Source organism: Euprymna scolopes, chromosome 46 (assembly GCF_053919585.1).
Source record: "Euprymna scolopes isolate OS-2025 chromosome 46, ASM5391958v1, whole genome shotgun sequence".
Lineage (NCBI taxonomy): Eukaryota > Metazoa > Mollusca > Cephalopoda > Sepiida > Sepiolidae > Euprymna > Euprymna scolopes.
Window position 1 is genome coordinate 178,722,317 of NC_136527.1, and position 22,808 is coordinate 178,745,124.

The 22,808-nt window shown below is 37.3% G+C and overlaps 1 long non-coding RNA gene across 1 annotated transcript; it reads left to right on the forward strand.

Annotated features, from left to right (window-relative positions):
- The first annotated feature begins 866 nt into the window (after positions 1-866).
- LOC145271274 (uncharacterized) lies at positions 867-21,208 on the forward strand. Its single transcript, XR_013865793.1, has 2 exons — positions 867-1,114; positions 20,071-21,208. It is a non-coding gene; the product is annotated as an uncharacterized LOC145271274 (long non-coding RNA).
- The last annotated feature ends 1,600 nt before the right edge of the window (positions 21,209-22,808 follow it).

Genomic DNA, 22,808 nt, shown 5'->3' on the forward strand with positions numbered 1-22,808 from the left:
TGCACCATAGTAACAGACAGACACCTCCGTTCAACTAGACTGAATGAACTACAAATAACACTGCGGAAAAGAGGATACCCACTACCACTAATACAGAAAGGTATTGAACTGGCTGAAAAAATTCCAATAGACCAACTAAGAACCCTAAAAGAACACAACAAAGAACAAATTCTAGCATACGTCTCTACACACAACACAAACAACCCAGAACTATTCACACAGATAACAAAAAAACCTTATCCTCCTCAATCAGAATGACAAACTAAACAACATACTTAAAACAACAAAAATAATAAAAAGCAAACGCCAACCCAAAAACTTAAAACACATCCTAACTTCCTCAAAACTCGTCCCACATACTACAAAAGGAGTAACAAAATGCAACAAACCGCGATGTGGAGTATGTGACATAATAATAGAAGGTAACACATGCACATTCAAAAACCCAGCACAAACATTCAAAATAAAAAAGGATCTAAATTGCACCTCCAGAAATGTAGTATATGCACTAAGATGCACAACATGCAACAAATTCTACATTGAGGAGGTGCTTTGGAGAGTTATATCCCTTTTATTGCAACTGTTCGAATAATCATAAAAATAATGAAATGTTCAGTTTTAAAACTTAAACCTGATTTTTTTTATCTCCGTATTTTTTTTTATTTATTCGTAATTTTTTTTTCTTCATATTTTTTTTTTTGTTATTGATAATTTGATACATAAAAGATGAATTCATTCAAGAATCCCAAACATTGACAAATATATTGTAAACATGATACGAAAACAATTCGGCACACTAACTAATGACAGCCATTTTTCACGAGGAACGAAATAATGATTACACCGCGTTACGATGACCTTAAAATTCATGGTTCTTTAGCAGTTGATTTTCTCTTTAAATAATTTCACGTTTAAATTGTGTTTTGCATCTTTTTAATTTGGATTCTTTTATATTTTTATATATTTTATTTCTTAATGAATTGGACACACAAAACAAAAATTGTTTCAATTTACTAAAGAAATATTTAAAAGCAAAGCAAATTTCTTTTTGAACACAAAAGAAAATCGAAATCAACCTGCTTTTTTTTTTTGCATTAAATTCCTGGAATGAAAGGTAAGTTTCTTTTTTTATTTTTACATTTACAAATTATCATTCAATATCTGTAAAAAACTAATTTTAAATAGTAAATTAAGTTTTTTTTATTGCAATTTAATAAGGGGAAAAAAACAAAAACATTTTTTTCTGCCATGGTTTATCTTATAATACGTGAATAAAAAGTATGAATTTAGGATTTTAAAAAAATTCCCTTAAAATATATTATTCAAGCTCACATTTAGATTTTCTTTTAGTTTTAGTGAAAAAGAAAAAAAATAGTGATTTATAAGAAAATAATATTTTAACTGTAACACAACCCCGGCCACTCTAGTTTGTTTTTCTTACATAATGCGTTCGCGCGTAGTACTTGTCACATTTACATCGCGGAGGAATTCTTAGCAGTGATTTGAAATAACAAATTTTTGTTTTTTTAAATATGTGGCTCATTTTTGTTGTTGTCGTTGTTGTTCTTTAGTAGTTTTTAATGCTTTTTAATTGATCTAAAAGTTTTCATGAGCGGTTTACGCAAACATATTTTTATGTTTTTGTCCTTGTTTTGGGGTGGAGTAGTCAATTATATAGTTTACTACGCCTGTAAGAAAAGCGTTAACGAAAGCGATGAAATGGTGCAAAATAGTCCCAGGCTCCAAATGTTAACACCATACAAACAATAAATTTGCGACGGGTTTAAATGCCAGATTCGTTTTCAGTGGCCTCGAAAACACACATTAGAATGGTCGGTGTTATGTTACAGTAAAAATAGATATTTACTGCAAATAATAGCGTTCAGTATAGACTGTTTACCATCAACACAATAATTTAATTCAAAGTTGCTCGAATTGTTAGACAACTGAGCTGAGCACAAAAAAACTTTTCGATATTCCATTGTTTTAACATTTTATTTATTTCTTTTTGTTTATATTTAATTATTTTGTTGCTAGAGAATTTCCTTTGGTATTTAAATGGGAATCACTTCATTTAAAAAAAAAAATCATCAGCATTTTTCTTTTTCGCTTGTTTAGAAAAAAATATGTCATAACACTTTCTTTTCTTGCTTAAAAAATTTAAAAAAATGGCGGACATTGCACAAGTATTTAATTTAATTTTCGTTTATGAGCCATTATATGGACTCCAAAATAACAACTTCGTGTCATTGTTTTTTTCGGGTACTAAAATTTAAACATTTACCTTAGATGTGTGTTCACTCGATTTCCCCTTGTATTTGTTATAGAGCGTGATGTCATCAGTAAATGTATCCATCTTTGGCATAATTTTATTGGAGAAGTCATTTTTGAATATAAGGAATACTAAAAGTCCAACGGTTGACGCTTATGGCTTATGGCTAACTTGCATTTATATCGCATTTTGACATACGATCAATGAGGAAAACTTTGATATTCTGTTTGTAAAAGAAGGATGAGATTATATAAAGTGTTCATCCATTAATATAATAACATTTAATTTTCAAGAGAAATTTTTGTAACATACCAATTATGGCCTTAGATAAGTCTAGAGCTATTGCTCTAGCCTCCTTGCTTTATCCAGTGGTTGCTACATAGTACAGAGATTACAGTTAGCATATCTGCGGTAGAACACGCTTGCTTAAATCCATATTGTCTATCAAAAAGAAAGTTAGCATCAATGATGTGATGAACTAGTTCTTGTTTAATTAAAGACTTTTATATTTTGGCGAATAGAGGAGGAAGGCTAATGGTGCGATCATTTAGTTCAGTTATTTCAGCAAAATTCTTGAAAACTGGTACCAGCAAAACAATTTTACAGCAGCCAGTAAAGTAAAATTCAGCAAGTTGAAGTGTTTGGAGAGAACTTAACTAAGCATTTTTAAGACGAATTAGATTTGGGTAATAATAACAATGAATCATAATAAACGGATCATTTATAATAGGATTAACACTTGTGGCTAACTTGCATTCACATCGTGTTTTGACATACGGCCATTGCAGACAACTTGGATTTTTATTTTGTAAAAAAAAAGGATTAGATTATATCAAGTATTCATCCATTAATATCATAACATTTAATTTTCAAGAGAAATCCTTTGTAACAGAGCGTCTATGGCCTTAGATAAGTTTAGGCCTACTGCACTAGCCTTCCTTGTTTTATCCAGTGCATGATATATACGTGCAGAGATTACAGTTACAATACTTTATTTTTTTAAAATGTATATACATAAAAGGAGCCCACATTTATTGGCTATCATTAATTAGAAGAAACTTAATATATTATTGAGAAAACTTGAAACGCTTACCTGCGACTCTCAGGAAGAGTGGCAGCAGAAATTTTTTGTGGGGGTGATGATTCTTTTTATATTGGTAGTTGTTACGTTTAACTTATTTGATTGGCTGACTGGATTATAAGAATGATGGAGTGAACTTAATTTTGGTTGTGATTTCAGTTTGCGATTGGAGTTGAAGGAAATTGAATCATTACCCTTATTACCAGACCGACAACATTCCACAATTGTTACGTAGTCACAGGTTGCAACAAACCATTATTGTAAAATCATTGTTTACCTCTACCTTTCAGTGGAGAAAGTTTCCACAGTATAAAATATATCGGTAATTTACCCCTTAAAAAATAAGGTGCTAATGCAGAGATTGATCCGCTCTATTTTTTAAATCATATTTCCACGTTTAATTAAAGTTTTATGATATGTTTTTTTATTCAATTCTAAGGTTAAAGTACACAGTAGGTACAAAACACCACCCCTTCCCCATGTTAAGAATGGCTGTTATTATTTCAGCACGGGTCACTCTCTGCATGAGTACCAAAATAATTAAAACGTATTTTGTGCTACTACTTTTCAACAGCCCTAAAATATCCACAGAGAAGGAATTTAAAAAATATATCATTTAAGGTGTTAGACTGGGAGATTGCTTTCTTATATAAATTTCACTTAAATGAGCCCTCATTTCTTGGACAGTTAGCGGTAAAGAAAACATGTAATCGTTCGCAGATTCCAATTCTTTAGCGAATGGAGGGATGAAATGAGGCGTTCATATTTTTTTTATTACACTTTGTTTGGAGGGTGTGGATTAGATCCAACTGGTGTTAAGTCTTCTGTACGTTGATCTAACAATTTGATAACTAAAAGATGTCATATAAATATAGTTGGGTGTAATAAAACTTTGAAAAAAAGTGTCAAAAAGACATATTAGATGTGTTACTGCAAGTATTTTCTTTAATTTTCGTTTCTGAGCCATTGTCTGGACTCCAAAATAACCAAATCGTGTCAGTCGTTTTTTCTTGTACTAAAGTTTAAGCATTTTTCTAAGATGTTTGTTCACTCGATTTCCCTTGTATTTGTTATAGAGCGTGATGTCATCAGTAAATGTATCCATTTTTTAGACAATTTTATCAGGGAAGTCATTTGTGAATATAAGGAATACTAAAGGTCCAACGATTGACGCTTGCGGCTAACTTGCATATATATTGTGTTTTGATATACGATCAATGAGGAAAAGGATCTTTCTCTTCTAAAAAAGGATTAGATTATATCAAGTGTTCATCCATTAATATAATAACATTTAATTTTTAAAAGAAATTCTTCGTAACAGACCGTCTATGGCCTTAGAGGAGTCTAGAGCTACTGACCCAGCATCCTTGCTTTATCCAGTGCATGCTACATGTGTACAGAGATTACAGTTAGGATATCTGCATGGAACACACTTGCTTAAATTTATATTGTCTGTCGGGAAGGAGTTAAGCATCCATGATGTGATCCTTATTTAAAGAATTCAAGATTTTCACAAAGAGAGGAGGTGTCGAATGGGGCGTATATCTATTCTTATACATATATATATATATATATATATATATATATATATATATATATATATATATATATATATATATATACACTATTTCATACAATTTACATAAAAATATCATACATTTACTGTTTCATGCTTAAAAGACAAATAGCTAGCTTCGCATAAGACCAGAAATCATTAGTTGTTTTCCAGTGTCTTTGAAGACTGAAACAAAAAAAAAATCATTGTAGCAACTTATCGTAATTGGGTTTACCTTAATTGAATAAAGTAATATCTTACTTTTTTCTATATTTACATCTTTGAAATCCAATCGTTTTTACTTTTGATTTTTTCTTTATATATATATATATATATATATATATTGATATCTTGGAACATACATATGCTACTTATGGATTTCACTGTAGAAAGTAGCCGGCAAAATCCGTGAAAAACATGAACAGACTTATCAGGAGTTAAAGGTCCCTTGGATTGGGCTTAGGGTTAGTATTTGAGTAGACAAATCATTAAATCTGTGCCAAATTACTTCCCGTCCTGTGTTTGGTCTCTGGTTAAATGTCTGCATTTCCCCTAGTTGTTAAGCATGGTTTACATCACAAAAAGTAATGTGGTTTATGAAATCCCCCTCATTTCTTAAAATGTCAAATCTACACTTAACACTATTTTCTATATATCATTCTCTACAGATTTATTTTATGTTTTTAATATTTTAACCATTTTACTTCATTTTTTAGAACAATTTCTAAACTTCTGCTATGCTAAATTGATAGTATAACGATTCATCAATTTGCAAAATTGTCTGTAAACTTATATCGTTAAATGAGTAGATAAGTTCTATCCATTGCAACAACCTTTCACGGTTTTTTTTTTCTTGTCAAATTAGCCAACTGCATTACAAACGGATTTCCTCTTACGATAGAGGGTAGAACTTAAGTAGTATACTTAATATATACAATTCATACTAAACTAATCGTCTATACTGGATCCTCATCAGCTCACAACTTACTTTCAGTATCCTCGTACTGTTAATTTCTAAAATCTTATATTACTAAGACATTTTCTGAATAAATACAAAAAGTTTTCCCGATCAGCTCAACATCCAGTGATCGTACATCCTTATTTAATTCGTTATATCACTTTGAATTTTACCATAAATTTTCATTCTATCTCTATACTAAGATGAACGCCTTCTAATACTCTATTCAACTACTTTTAAAAAAATTAGACAAATGCAGTTACAATATTAGACTCACTTGAGGTGCTTTGTGCCTGACCTAGTTTATGGACTAGAACAAGAAACCATGACACTATGTACCTGTAATTTTTCTCAAAACTGTAAAAATACCCTTGCTAGTATACTACGTATATCCTATAGATACTTTACCTCCAAGATGACTGCCTTTGTCTGTTTTGCATGACAAACATTTTCTTTTTTTTAATCTACCCTAAACTCTATACCCTAACGTGCAATTATACTGTACTGGTATTTAAATAATCTCTCCTGTTCATTAACTAAATGCTTTATTTCCGAAGTTGCCATTAAATCTAATCCATTGCACCTAACTTAGCTTGAGTTAGCTTAATCTTAGTAGACTAACTTTTCGTAATCGAAAATTTCTTTGCTCTCAACCCTTAGACTTTTCGTAAGATTTCTAATGCATGCTTTAGATTATACTCTTCTCCAATAGCTAAGCTTTAAAGTAAATACTTACTAGCCATAGTCTTATGCATAGATTTCAAGTGATCTATAATAAACAGCAACCCTTAATATCTTTCCTTTTGATAGGAGATCGTATCCATAAACTGAACTTATACTCATTGTAATACAAACTTCCGGATTTTCAAAGAAAGGTGAAGCCATCAAACACACTCAATGGTTAAAATTCCATATATTCGCATATACTAAAAATATGCCACTTAACCATCCATCTATACTTAATTATACTTACAGAATACACCATAACTTATATCGTTCAGATGTACCTGTACTGAAGTGTACAACAAATCAAATTTTGTTTCTTGTATATTGAGGATATATCTTATCTTTCAGTCATATTAAATACTCAGGTTGGGCACCAAATTTTAATTTCTAATACTATATTTAACCATGCATTAACTCTGAAATTCAGTGCGGCTTTAGGTCAGGAAAATGCTGTGTAGTAAATCATATTCAACATGTTATCCTATTCCTAAACTAACATAAACTATATTTAACCATACATTAACTCTCTCTCAAACCAATCAGCAGGAGATCTAAACATTAATGGTGTCTGAAAGTCAGGAAAAGGCTGTGTAGATATGATATTTTCCGCTCGCCAGGTACAAAAGCAACGTATTGAGCAACTAATGTCTTTTGCTTCCACTCCATGAATTTTTTCTTATCCCATTAACAAGCATATGAAAAGCATAGTAATGTCCTTTTTAATCACTTCAAGGAGTGTAATTTTTCAGTAGATATTAACCTAAATAACCTATTAATATTAGCGACGCATGTGGGGTCACAGAAATACCTGCATTAAAACCCGGGCGCAGGGCGAACTCTCTTGCTGTTGATGGACCTGTAGATCTTCCTAGGTCATCCGTCTTAGAGAAAGTAAAACTCTGAAGCTAACCCTAGATGGGAAAGCCTCTTCCGCCCCAGATGACAACATTCCTAGATCTGGTGACTCAAACATATTAAAGGTTGGCAAACTTAAACTGGGTAAGGAGGAGATAGGACCTTGCACTCATCCCCAGTAGGCTTTCCTGAGGCAACAATCCTATAGGTGAGGGCAGCTGATGGTCTATTTGTATTGCATGTCTGATATCCTGCACAACCACTTGTCCAGCACCCCTCACTCATCCTAACTGAAACTTTTAAATGAAATGAAATGACAGCTCAAGCAAAAATTACGTTTAAACCAGGACCAAACTCAAAGTAAACCAACCTGCCTCCTCCCTTGAGGCTTGCATTTACGAATATCCGCAAGCTTAGGACTAACTTAGATGATTTTGAATCATTTGTCCTAGTAAAAACCCCGGATATCTTAGCATTAAGTGAAACTAACCTACACTCCTACATTCCCTCTAACCACTTGAATATGCCTGGTTATCTCCCACTCTGCCATAAAGACTCAGACAGACATATGCATGGGCTTGGAGGCTATATCTGTAACACCCTCCCCGGGTAGAGAAACAAAGTTAGAATCAGACGACCAGGCTTTTCATGTGCTTCAGGCTAAACATGCAACAGAATATTAGCTACTGGTATTTTCTCTACCGCCCTTTCTCAACCCAGGACTGCACAATATAGATATAGCACTCTTCCTCAATATTAGTGCACCAGTACATGTATTTATTGACTTCAATATCCAGCATACCTTGCTTAAATTCTCTACTTACACAGACGTAGCTGGTAACACAACACATCGTTTCTCTATACCCCATTCCCTATCTCAGACGGTTACATTTCCGACACGTTTCCCAGGCCAGTAAGATCATGCCTCACTTCTAGATCTATTTCTGACCACAATTCTCGATGATTGTACAATAAATGTCCACAGCCCACTTGGGAATGCTGATCATGCTGTGATAATGGTAGAAATTGCTCTAAATTCTCGCTCTAAAATGGAAGACCCATTGCTAAAAACAAATAAGGTATTACAAAAAGGCTGACTGTGAGACCATCAGGGAACTAATCAGAGATGACCCATGGCGAAATATCTTTATCTTCCAGCGGAACAGTGTGCGAATGAGACCACTGAATGGTTCAAACTGCAATTGAAGCACAGGTTCCCACACGGAAATTCTATAGCAAGCCCCTAACGTTTTACTTCTGCTTGTGCGGCTGTCATTGCTCAAAGGCAGCATGCATACTGCAGATTTAACCGACAAAAGTCCAGTTCCAACAGTTAGAAATATATAGAAGCTAGAAGTAATTGTAAGAGATAAATAGCGACAGTTTAGACAGAATACACTGAAACCACCAGAAAATGCATCGAAACACAGGAATTATGAACTTGTGAATTTTGGAAAATCTATAACAGTGTAGTAAATAATGGGCTGTCAACGATTCTCCCAGAAGCAAACAATCATAAGGTTGCTTGCACGGCAACTGATAAGGCTAACCTGCTTGCCAGTCAGTTTGTCTCAAACTCCACACTGGACCCGGCACCCCACTCCCTCCCCGACTATCCTTTGCGGACAGACACCACACTAGACGATTTCAAAACCACCCTTTCTCAGGTACATGGTATAATAAAAAAACTAGACACCTTAAAAGCAAGTGGACCCGATCTCATCCCAGCTGTGCTATAAAAAACTACTCCGTGAGGTTGATCCAGTTCTCTCCAAACTTTACAATAAATGCCTTAACAAATCTTGCCTTCCCGGAAAACTGCTTCTGTTGTACACGTCTTCAACAATTCTGGTGAAAGAACTGACCAATTAAATTATCGCCCATTAGCCTCCTCCCGCTTATCGCAAAATATTTGAGTCCTTAATTAATCAAGTCCTAGTCCAACATGTAACAGCTGCTAAACTCCTGATCGACAAACAATATGGATTTAGGCAAGCCCATTCCACAGCAGATATCTTAACTGCAATTTCTAAATGTAGATACCGTTCAATGAACAAAACAGGGGAGGGTAGAGCGGTAACCCTTGATATATCTAAGGCTTTTGACAGGGTATGGCACAATGGTTTTCTAAGGAAAAAGAGAAAAAATCAAAGTTTTCCTTGACGGTCGTAAATCTAAACAATATGATATAAATGCGGAAGTAACTCAGGCGTCTATCCTTTGACCTTTATTATTCCTGATATTCATAAATGATCTCCCTGATAAACTTGTTTCTGAGATGGGTATATTTGCTGATGACACCATACTCTATAACAGGGACAAGGGGAAAACAAATGAACACATATCTAAGGAAATGGCATAAACACTAAAGGACGACCTCCAATCTGTAGTGGAATGGGGACAAAGATGGATGGTCACATTCAATGCTGCTAAGATCAAGCTTGTTTCCTTCAATAATTACAAGAACCTTCCTCTACCACCAATAGCAATTGCCAAGAACACATTACCTGAAAGTACTTCCTTTAAACGTTTCGGCCTAACATTTACCATGAACGTGAACTGGAAGATACATTGAGAGCATTGCCAAGGGTGCTGCAAGGAAGGTGGGCTCTCTCTACCGTGCTAGAAAACTACTTATGCCTGAAACTATCCTGTACTTCTATAAGGCTACTATTCGCCCATTTAGTGTAGCAGAATTAGTCATAACCGAAATGAGAGGAAATAGAGAGCTTACCTCGGATACGTCTGTTGTGTTTCGGCCTGAGTGGAAGAGAGAGAGTTCAAAAATGGCGTCCATGGGTTTTTATTAGCGTTTACCCCATGCAATTATTGTAGAATCTGTCTGCTCTTGTATGATTATGCAAATACATAATCCCCGGCCGCTATAAAGGCAGGTCACTGGAAAACAGTCAGGGGGCGTCCTGCAGATTCTGTGTAGGTGGTTCTGGCGATTGGATTGTTCTTTGTGACGAACCACGTGTCTGCGAGAAGCAAGTTTTTTTCTGTTTTTTCTTCTTCTTTCTCCACGGTTATTACAGACAAGAAATCCCTCTTTTCTGGAGGTGGGCGATACTATTTCCTATCTGTGTTCCTGATTTTTTTGTTGTTTTGCCTACTACATTTTGCTTCAAGCTATTTCGGCACGACTATGGTGAAGGTGCGGATAAACAGTGATATTATAAAGCCGTTTTCTGGCAAGGGAGACGTTGTAGCGTGGCTAAAAAAGGTGAGACTTGTCGCACAACTTCAGCAGGATGATGATATAGCGAGTCTGCTACCTTTATATCTGGAAGGTGATGCACTGGCACTCTACATGGAAATGGAGGAGGACGATCAAAAGAAGATAGACCAGATTGAGCCCCGATTAAAGGAGGTATTTACAGACGATGCATTTGCAGCAGTATACAGAAAAATAACTATGGTTAGATGGGCTGGCGAACGGGTGGATGTTTACGCCAACAAAATCAGGCAGTTGCTTGGATTGGCCAAATTCACAGGAGATAGCTTAGAGAGACTCACAAAATTGACTTCCGTCACTAGGTTCCCTGACGCCATCTCAATTGCTCTTCAACAGGTGCCGAACATCAAAGCCCTGACCATGGGGGAGCTAATGTCGAGAGTGAGAATTTTGGCGACGACTGGGGAACAAAATTAGGATGTGGTTGTGGCCACACGCTCACCCAGCAACAATAGGGCCCAGAATATTCCTGTTAGTGTGACCTGTTTCAAATGCAATGTTAAAGGCCACCTTGCAAAGGACTGTTGAAAATACAGAACACGGTCTTATCATTGCCGTGAGAGTGGACACTGGTCTCGGAACTGCTCGGGAAATGAGCAAGGGGAGGACACGTAAGTGCCAGTCTCCTTCCCCACCAAGATGTGAACACGACGCTCCCCATGATAAGTATCCATGTTGATGGGACGCAATGTTTTGCGCTTATTGATACAGGATGCACTAAGACGATTTTACATGCAGACCGGTGCCGGTCTTGGAGAAAGACAAACGTGAATGTCAAAATGATTGGTGGAATGTCCCATGCGTGCTGCGGTGTTGGAACGGTCTCAGTGTCCACTGATAAAGGTGTGTCTGCCAGAATCGATGTGTTGGTGGTGCGTGGCAAACCGTTGAGGTTTGACTTACTTCTAGGGATCGACGCCATAAAAGCTCAGGGAGGTGTCGTTGTCAACCCTACAGGATCAGTGTGTCTGGGCGTCAGGAAAAATATTAAATGCACAGCCATTTCTATTAATGAACCGGATTTCACTGCCATCTTTGACCATCAAAACTGACCGTGGACCGCATTGTGCAAGTGGTCTGAGGACCACCCCCCTGAAATGCTACACAATCAAATGTCAGAATACCCAGTGCTGGCAGAAATCCGTGAAGAATACACACAGGAGCTCTGCACCTTGATAGATAATGGTTGGCTCATGCCGTACCCAGAGAATAAATTGGGACGCCCCCCTCCCGCAGAGCCTAATTTCCCTCATGGCTGTGATACAGCAGAACAAAGCCAAAGTGTGCCCAGTGATGGACTACTGGGAGCTAAATCATTACGTAGATGCATTTACATCCAACGCAGATGTTTGTGCGGCTATGGTACGTGAATGGAGACAAAAAGATGCATACTCGGTTTGAATATGGCTCCCCTGATAATGAGAGTAATTGTCAGGAAGAAGTTGTAAGTTGCGCAGCATCTGCTTATATTGATGACATTTTTGTCAACGAAGACGTGGCACCCGCGACCAATGTAAGAGAACACCTAGTGCAGTTTAGTTTTGAGTGCAAGAACCCAGGGCGGTTGAATGACAGTGCACGGGTGCTGGGATTGGTGGTCAGGATTGACTAGTGAACTGTGGTGGAAGCAAGGAAATGCAATTTCAGAGGCTCTTAGCATTGTTATGCGACAAATAATGTTTTACCTGTGTGGTCGACTTGTCGGGCACTTTCCAGTGTGCAGTTGGCTTCGTGTGGCTTCTGGAATACTCAGAAGGAGAGTAAGTTCAGTAACGAAGGGCTGGTATGATGAAGCAAGGGACGCCGTATTGCATTGTATGATGTTTGAAACCTTAGAATCTGTGCAGCAGAACAATCCAGCCCGGGAAAATTGGTGTGTGGACGGCAAAGAGCTAAATGTATGGGTCGATACTAGCTCCCTAGCAATTGGTGCAGCCTTGGAGATGCGTTAACCTGTGTTGGAAGATGCATGTTGGCTGCAACCCGAAGAGGATTCTGAACATATCAACTTAGCTGAACTAGATGCCGTATTGAAAGGCATCAATTTGGCTCTTCAGTGGCAGAGCAAGGTGCTACACAAAGATAGATTCAGTCTGCATATACCATTGAGTCTCCGACATGCTAACTGTACGCACCAAAGTAACAAGCAAGATGCTTATTAGGAGGCAGCTAAGTACTCTCAAGGAGCTTGTGAAAGAGTACAGGCTGACAGTGGACATAACGCTAGTTCCATCATCACAAAACATCACTGACCGATTGACATGAGTACCACAGCAGTGGTCATGAAAAAAAAAAAACGGGCTTGCCCCCGGTGATAGGCGCGGTTCACACAGACGAGTGAGATGAGAGTCAAATCATGGGTATTCACAAAGGTAGGGGACATCTGGGGGTGCGACGCACTATCTACTTTGTCAGGAGAAGTTGCCCAACCACGACAACAACAACGATTAAAACGGTCATATGGAAATGTGAGGAATGTCAGTCCATTGACCCAGTGCCAGTCAGGTGGGAAAAGGGAAAGCTGGAAGTTAACGAGAATTGGCAGAGAATTGTAATGGATATCACGCATTATGGCACCTTCCACTTTTTAACTCTAACAGACTGTGGTCCATCGCATTTCTCCATTCGGAGGAAATTGGCAAGGCAGGACTCAGCAAGCGTGATTCATCAGTTGAAGGCATTGTTCCTCGAGCGTGGATCACCGCATGAAATCCTTTTAGACAATGGCACGGCTTTCTGCAGCAACCCATTCCAAGCATTTGCACATAAATGGGGAGTTCACTTGCGATTCCATTGTGCGTATGCTCCAGCCAGGAATGGTATAGTTGTGCGATGTCACCATACAGTGAAATGAATAATGGCTAGAAGAATGCACGGTCCCATACAGGAGGCTGTCTACTGGTATAACATCACACTTAGAGACGACATATCTCCCTTCACTGCGCCTGCCAACAGGATTCATTGATACAAAGTTCGAGTAAAGGAGACCAATCTCGCAACTGCGTCCCCAGGTCATAAGAACGGCTCTTACTAGATTGGAGATCGCGTGTGAGTCAAAAGACAACAAATTCGATGTCCTACGAGGTTCAATGTACAATATCTACTGAAAGGACAGAAAGTATGATGCAGGACGACGGAGAGGATGTTGAGCCATATAATGCACATACTGAAGAAGCGGAAGAGGAACCACCCGTCTTGCCTTTACGAAGGAGTACCCGACAAAGACGGATACTGCCCCCTGCCCTGATTGTGAAACACCGCCTATGGAACAGACTGGTGGCAATAACGGTGGTAATGAGGAAGATGGAAAGGAGGAAGTGCTATCTCTGGTTCTTCAAAGAAGTACCCGACAAAGACGACTGCCCCCCTGCCCCATTTGTGATCATGAGATAAGCGGGTGTGTAGCAGAATTAGCCATAATCGAAATGAGGGGAAATAGAGAGCTTACCTCGGATACGCCTATTGTGTTTCGGCCTGAGCAGAAGAGAGAGTTTCAAGATGATGTCCATGGAGTTTTATTAACGTTTACCCCATGCGGTTATCGAAGAATCATGTTTGCACTTGTGCGATTATGATAATATGTAATTCCCAGCTGCTATAAAGGCAGGTCACTGGAAAGCAGTCAGGGAGGCGTCCTCCAGATTTTGTATAGGTGGTTCTGGCGATTAGATTGTTCTTTGTGAGAAACCACGTGTCTGCGAGAAGCGAGTTTTTTTTTCTTTCTGTTTTTTTTTGTCTTCTGCTTTCCCCATGGTTATTACAGACAAGAACTCCCTCGTGGGCGATACTGACTATATCCTATCTTTGTTCCTGTTTTTTTTTTTGTTTTGCTTCAGTATGGAGAACTGTTGTCACATTTGTGCTTGTGCATCTGCTGCTTGTCTCTCACACCTGGAAAGGCTTCAAAAGAGAGTCGCCAACCTGATATATCCTGAACTGTCATCGAGGCTTCATCCTCTGTCCTATCGACGAAATGTTGAATCCTTCTGTCTGTTCTACAAGTACTTTAATGGTGAATGCTTTGACGAACGACAAGCACTTGTACCTCCTCGATGTGACTACACCCGACAAACCCGACAAGCAAATAAGTCTCACCCCTCCATAGTAGATATCCCTAAGCTTTTACTCCAATAGTTTCTTCCCTAGAACTGCTAGACTTTGGAACTCTCTTCCGGGATTCTGCTTTTCCAACTGTACTGACATGCAGAAGTTCAAGTGTAATGTGAACAAACATCTTGCTACTCATCACCCTCCATAATGCGTCTTCAACTTGTGTTCCCGATAGTAGTACCTACTTCAAAGTTTAGGGTGAAAATTGATTTTTTAAAAAATTGTCAGTGCGCTGCTGACTATCTCGGTCGACTCTTTAAATTAAAATCAACCAACATATTCCATCCAAAAAAATAATAATAATAAAAATAAGATTCTTACTTTTACCCTCTTTCTTTCACCTTGGAATCTGTCATTGGCCAATATCTCCATGAAAATCCAGCATGTGCCAATGTGTATAAAATGGAGTGTTTTACAATTTTGCACCAGGCTGAATCTCAAAATCACTTATATATTTCATAGTCGGTCTCCATTCTCTCTTTTTTTTACATAGGCATCACCACATTATCAAGGCCAAAAGGCCACTCAAGGATAATGGTTAAAGAGTGTACAGTAGAAATTGGACAATATAGTAATCATTAGTAATGAAAATTTGGTAAATTTGATAACTTATATGGAACGGCTCATCAAGAACTTATAGACGTTAGACTCGAACACAACCATATTGTAGTCAGCCGGAAAGCAGGAAAACGGAAGACAATTCCACAGGCGTGCAGTTCTAAGAAAGAGGTTTTGTTCATGGAATCTACGTTTAGGTTAAGGAACAGATAAAGAGTGAGGGGAATTATTGATAGTGTTTACAGACAGACGAATGTTTCTTGTGAAAGTTTGGCAAGGGGGACCATACATTGAAGCTCAGTCTAACACTTTCCATGAAAATAACGATACATCAGAGACAAACTCGCCACATCTCTTCTGTGAGATAGAGGTTGCAAGGAGGAGAAAAGGATATCTACGAGGCTACGCAGTCTATTTTGAACTCTATCAAGGCAGGACAAGTCCTTTCTAGCAGCTCCTGCCCAGATGTGGCAACAGTATTCCATCCTTGGACGTACCTGGCTCTTATATACATAGAGAATAGCATCAGCAGTGAGATATTTACCGGATCGATAGAAAGATCCCACCATTTTTCCAACGGTCTTGGCAACAGATTTGATGTACGTGTTCCATTTAAGATCAGGAGTAATGGTCAAGCCCAGAAGCTTGTCAAAACTTGAGGCCTCCTAAAGACGAGAGCCATTCATTTCAATTGATGCCAGATGCGGATCAGAATGTTGATGATGTAAAGAGAGAAGCTTGGTTTTAGATGCATTAAAAGTAACCAGCCACTCCTTTCCCCATTGTACTACATGCTCAAGATCAGAGGAGAGAGAATTGGAGAGAACTTGGTCGTTTACTGTCTTAGATGTGCTACCATAAATGGTAGTGTCGTCAGCATAAATGTCTACAAATGATGTAAGGATGTGATTTGGAAGATCATTAATGTAGACCAGGAAAAGAGTTGGGCCCAGGAATGACCCATGAGGGACACCAGCATTAATACTGTGAGCTTCTGATTTTTGCCTCTCAACTACTACATTTATGAACCTATCAGAGAGAAATGATTTAACAATTGAGAAGACATATCCAGCTATTCCATAGCTAGAGATCTTATGAAGTAAACCTTTATGCCATACCCTATCAAAGGCCTTAGATATGTCAAGAGCAATTGCCCTAGAAAGATTGCCACCGTCGGGAGATTTGCTAATCCTATGAGATATAACTGTAAGCACATCTGCTGTAGATCTAGCAGAACGGAAACCATATTGAGTGTCACTAAGAAGGTTATTTTTGTTGAGATGGTTGATTACTTCTGTATTTAACACAGATTCTATCAACTTATTCATGACGCACAGGAGACTTATTGGCCTGTACTGAGAGGGAGATGAGCGATCACCTGAATTCTTAAATACAGGGCATACTGATGAAATTTTCCAGGGAGATGGGAAACTATTCTCCTTAAGACAATGTTTTAACAGTTTTGTAAGTATGGGCGCTAGTTCAGGTTGAAGTTTTTTGAGTACTATAATTGGAATACCGTCAGGGCCAGTTGCTTTACTGGAATCAAGGTTTTTGATTAGCTTGGCAACATCACGTACAGATATACGTATATCACATAGCGTGTTTTCTGATACAGGAGGAAATATTGGGGGTTGGCTGCCTTGGTCGCAAAGGGTAGAATTAGCTACAAAGTTCTTGACAAAGAATGTGGCTTTGTCTGATGCTGACGAGATTACCTCAGGTCCATTGATAATAGTTGGGATGGAGCAGACGTTTCTGTTCAGGATTCTGTTTGCTATTTGCCAAAACTGGTGGGAACCAAGGCGCTGCTCAGCTACTTTGGACTTAACAGATTGAGCATACAACTCTCTTGCGTTCTTTATAATTTCCTACAATGGTTGCTGGCAGTCCTGAAAGCGGCTTTAGTTTCCATACATCTATTACGTTTGAAGCAGTGGAAAAAGTGATTTCTGTGCGCAATGGCAGCAGCACATTCTGGAGAGAACCATGGCTGGCTGTAAGGTTTTTGCTGAAACTTTTTAGAGGGTATGAAACGGTCAATACCTACAATTAACCATTCGCTCAGGTCTAATGCTATAGAGGACACATCCTTTTTAAACATGGAATACAGAGATAGATCAGATATAAATGTACGGAAGCTATCCCAGTCAGCCTTTGTGTATCGATATACTGTACGATGAAGAGGTACGTCTGGGGACATATTACATTTAATTTTTATCTTAATTGATACAACAGAGTTGTCGGAAGATCAAAGAGGCGACAGAACAGAAACTGAACATAGTTCAGGGCAAGTTGTGAGAAAAAGGTCTAGTAGCCTCACATACTGGCTGTCATTGTCGGGCACACGGGTGGGTTCCTGAACAATCTGAGTGAGGTCATAGGCAATGGAGAAATCATGACAGAACCTCCCCTCATCATCGGTCTTGTTTGAGTGGGTCAACCATTCGACGTTGTGAACATTGAAGTCTCCACATACGTGAATGTTAGCTGAAGGATAAGCAGATAGGACTTGGTCAATTTTCTCAGATATGCTTTGAAAGATAGTAACTCCACTGTTATGGGGGCGATAGAGAGTAAATATGAATGCAGTAGTGTGAGCTAAAGAAACCCGGAAGCACATATAGGGTAAGTTAGGATCTTCCCTGGAGATGTCCCTACCACATGGAAAGCCATCTTTTATATAGGCACATATTTCACGCCCATGGCGATCTTGGGGGTCAGATTTAGAAGTTAAGTTAGAGTATCCTTTAATTGCGAACTCTTCTAGGGAAATAGCCTGTCCAATGCCAGTTTCACTTAAAAAATAAAAGGTCTGGTTTAGTCTCCTGTAATTGGGTTTCAACCTCTGGAAGGTTAGAACGTAGACCCCTGATGTTGGAGAAGGAGGGATGGTAGTAGGGGTCTACGTTGGAAGTTGGAGAACCGGGTTTAATCGTGTATTTATTCTTGAAACTTGTCATGATGAAATTTTGGAATTTGTGGACTAGGTCGTCAGATTTACTTAGAGAAGGACAGAGAGGGAAAACTAAGAGAGAAAAAGAAACGAAGAATTTGTTTTTGTAGCTAATGATAAGGTAAAGCCGTAACAATTACCCATTAGTATGGCATCGAGAGACTCCACCAGAAGCTACTGCATGGTCCAGAATCCATTCACCAAATGGCAATACAGCAACCCCAGTACTTTGCACCTGCTGATAGGACAGCCTCCTTAGTGGTTAATCCAAGATTCGGGTCCCTGACTATCAGGCGGATAACGTCAGCCCAGACAAAACGTTTACCTCCAGCACCCTTGCTAGTGACATGGCTACAAGGATAAACATAGAAACAGAAATTTTCCGCCATCTCTGCCAACTGTTCGAGCAAAATACTGCCAACCTAGAAAACAGCTATTTCTTCTCCCTATGTCAGAAAAATCACTCATTAAAAAATGAGGACTGAGGGAAAAATAAGAAGACGCGAGAGTAACAGGAGCTGCCGATAACGCATCCACAATGCGTTTTCTACTCTCCATTAAAAAAAAAATGATTAAGTATTCTACTTAATAAAAGTCCAACAGACGTGTTTAAGGGAAAGTATGGTGATAGATTCCCCTCTCACGAACTAAAAATAAGTACAATTTCGTAATCTATTTTTGCAATCAACTCGGTAGATAAATAAACATTTATGTACAGGAGGAAAAAATGGACGAGAAAAAAGCTAGCATTTAATAAAATATAAATACATAAACTGAAATAAAATGTAGTTATTAATACTTGAATCTAAAAATAAAAAGTACGAATTAATATTGAAATCACTTATCTCAAAAACACTTCCGTCTCCAAAATGCAAACTAGTGAAGAATTTAACTTTTAATCTTTATCTTACACCAACCTTCTCTTTGTCGACAAAATAATTCGTTAGGTCATTAGACTTATTTGGGGATATATTTTTACTCTCCCCGTTGCCTTACTTTTAAATATATTTTATATAATTGTAAATATTTTATTTTATTCGTATTCCAACCTGTCCGTCCTTTTTTCTCTCTGCCTCGGATAAAATTCATATACACACTCCATTAAGTCTCTTCTTGTGAAATATTTCATTAATTAATTTATTTTTTCGGTGATCAACGATTAACTCCAGCAAAAATAAGATATATATATATATATATATATATATATATATATATATATATATATAGTAAGTTATAAAATATATGTATGGCGATTAAGCTACACTGAATATTCCCCGTTTCATCCACTCTAGGACTCCTCAGGCTTATTAAGAGTCCTAGCATGGATGAAACGCGGAATATTCAGTGTAGCGTAATCGCCATATATATTTTATAACTTACTAACTAGCTCTACCTACGTATTGAACACTTTTGAAGTAAATACTTAAAGTTTACGCAGAAATTCATACTTTCGTATATTAATTTTATGTGAATAAATGAAATATATATATATATATATATATATATAATGGGCGTTTGTATCAATGTTTCTTCTTTTCTACCAATACAGTAATGAAAAAAGTACTTTATATAATTTTCTCTAGAATACATTTGTATCGACTGCTTTTTTGATAATGGTAGAAATTATTGGGTTCTGTCTAATCTTTTATGCTTTTGCGTTTATTAAGATGTTCTGAGTTTAATCAAATAATACTGACAACATTAAACACAATTGTAATACGTTCATATAAATACCAAAAACATTGACTTTTTTATTTGCAGATGTTCGTGCTTGAACGCATTTATTGAATGTTTCATGAATGATTTTCTTAAAACATTATATGGAAAAGTATTGCTTTATGTGGAGGACAACATCGACATCAGTGGAAACATTTTACTGGACATTACCATTTAACAAATCCTCTTAAATGGTATTGAAAATCCCTCTCATCTCGAAGGTAATATAATTTTGGGAGCAATATGTGTCTAATGTTGAAACGCATCAAAAGGTAGGATGAGATTGAATCACAAACTACAGAAAAATATGTGGCTTTTAGAAAAACAGTGTTTTTAACAGTGTGAGAAAGTATTAAAAACACCTGTTACAGAACTAACACTTGATAACAACTATAGTTTAGTTATGTAGATTCTCAGAAAATTTAATTTGCTGAGCAATATGAGAACGTATTCTTGTCAAGTGTATTAATATTTCTGTACTTAAAAATCAAATTTAGTGACACATATGAAAACTACTGGAGAGAACTTGAATGCTACTGGAGCTAAATTGAAACCTACTCGATAAAACTTGAAAGCCTACTCGAGAGAACTTGAATGTCTACTAGTAAAATTTCTAGATAGAACTTGAATGCCTACAAGTAAAAGAATGATGCTGGATACTCCACCAGACTCGATAAATTTTTGTCCTAAAATAAAATAAGACGGACAGACTAAAAAGAACCAAATATGAAAACATGAATATGGTTTATTGTGGAGAGGAAAATTATGTTTCCAATTTCTTGACGAACTCAGTGTTTGAGAAATAAAGAACTCTAACATTCTAATATCTATGTATCCCATATAGAGTTCAAGTGTTAACCCCAGGTACTGAGCCTTTTGATTTCTGAGAACGTCGACAGAAATAAGACAAAACGAAAAAGGGAAAACAACATTTTTTTTAAATATGTGGATATTCTAATTTTGGTTCATCAAATTTAGTGATGAATATGAGAAATCGCACGGTTGAAAAGCCACATTCTTGTGAAGTGTTCTCAGTTTGTTTTTTACTTTGTGTTTTAGAGATAAATAACTTCAATGTTACACTCGAATGTCGTTGTATCTCATATAGAGTTCAAATTTAGCTCCAGGTAGTGGGTTAGGGTAGTGGGGCGCTTGATTTCTGAGAAGTTCAGCTGATATAAAATAAAATGGAAAACAGAAAAAAGTCACATTGTTGTGAAGTGTGTGGACGTTCTTTTTCTATGAAATCACAGTTACTGGGACATATGAGAACTCACACGGGGGTAAAACCATATTCTTGTGAAGTTTGTGGATACAATTCTTCTCATAAATCGTGTCTTGTGACACATATGAGAAGACACACTGGTGAAAAGCCATATTCTTGTGTAGTATGTGGAGATTCCTTTTCCATGAAATTAACTTTAGTGATACATATGAGAACTCATACGGGGGAAAAACCATACTCGTGTAATGTATGTTCAAGCTCTTTTTCTCAAAAATCACATTTAACGACACATGTAAAAACTCACACTGGGGACAAACCACATTCTTGTGAAATGTGTGGATATTCTTGTTCTGAAAAATCAACATTAGTGAGACATATGAGAACTCACACTGGGGAAGGATCACATTCTTGTAAAGTGTGTGGATATTCTTGTTCTGAAAAATCAGCATTAGTGATACATATGAGAACACACACTGGAGAAAAGCCACATTCTTGTCAAGTGTGTGGATATTCTTTTTCTCAAAAATCAAATTTAGTTTCACATATGAGAACTCACACTGGAGAAAAGCCACATTCTTGTGAAGTGTGTGGATACTCATGTTCAAAAAGATCAAACTTATGGAAACATATGCGAACACACACTGGGAAAAAATAAAAGCACGAAGCTGGGTACTCCAGTAGACGTGATAAATTCTTGTCCTGGAATCCAGTAAGACTAAGAGACGAAAATGGAAGATATACTACCTGATCCCCCCTCGCCAATCATTTACAAAAAAATACCCGTCTAGCTGAATCCACTGTCAAAAACTTTCCCCACTCTTTATGTATGTCTAAATCAAAACGTAGATTCCATGAACAAAGCTTCTTTCTTAGAACTGCACGCCTGTGGAATTGTCTTCCGTTTTCCTGCTTTCCGGCTGACTACAATATTGTTGTCGTCAAGTCTAACGTAAATAAGTTCTTGATGAGCCGTTCCATATAAGTTATCAAATTTACCAAATTTTCATTACTAATGATTACTATATTGTCCAATTTCTACTGTACACGTGTAAACCCTTATCCTTGAGTGGCCTCTGGGCCTTGATAATGTGGCGATGCCTATGTAAAAAATACACATGAAAAAATAAATCATTGGAAACTGTTTTTCTGCAAACTATGTGCATAGCTTTATTCTAAAAGTTTGCATTTTTCATATAATAATTTTAAGCTTAAATAAGACAAATGTGTCTGCCTGCTTCTTGCTGACTACAACTTGGATGTCTTCAAGTCCAATGTAAACAAATTCCTGATGAACCGCCCCCCCTTAAGTAGACACTCTAAAATATCCACACTAACGTACTGTACTTACGATAAGCCTTATCCATGAGTGGGTTCCGGGCCTTGATAAGTGGTTACCAGCTTGTAAAAATAATGTATGAAAATGGTTAATGTGAGAGAAGAAAACTATGTTCTCAATTTCTTTGCTAACTCAGTGTTTGAGAGATAAAGAGATTTAATGGAACATTCAAATATCTATGTATCCCATATAGACTTCAAGTGTTAGCCCCAGGTCGTCTGC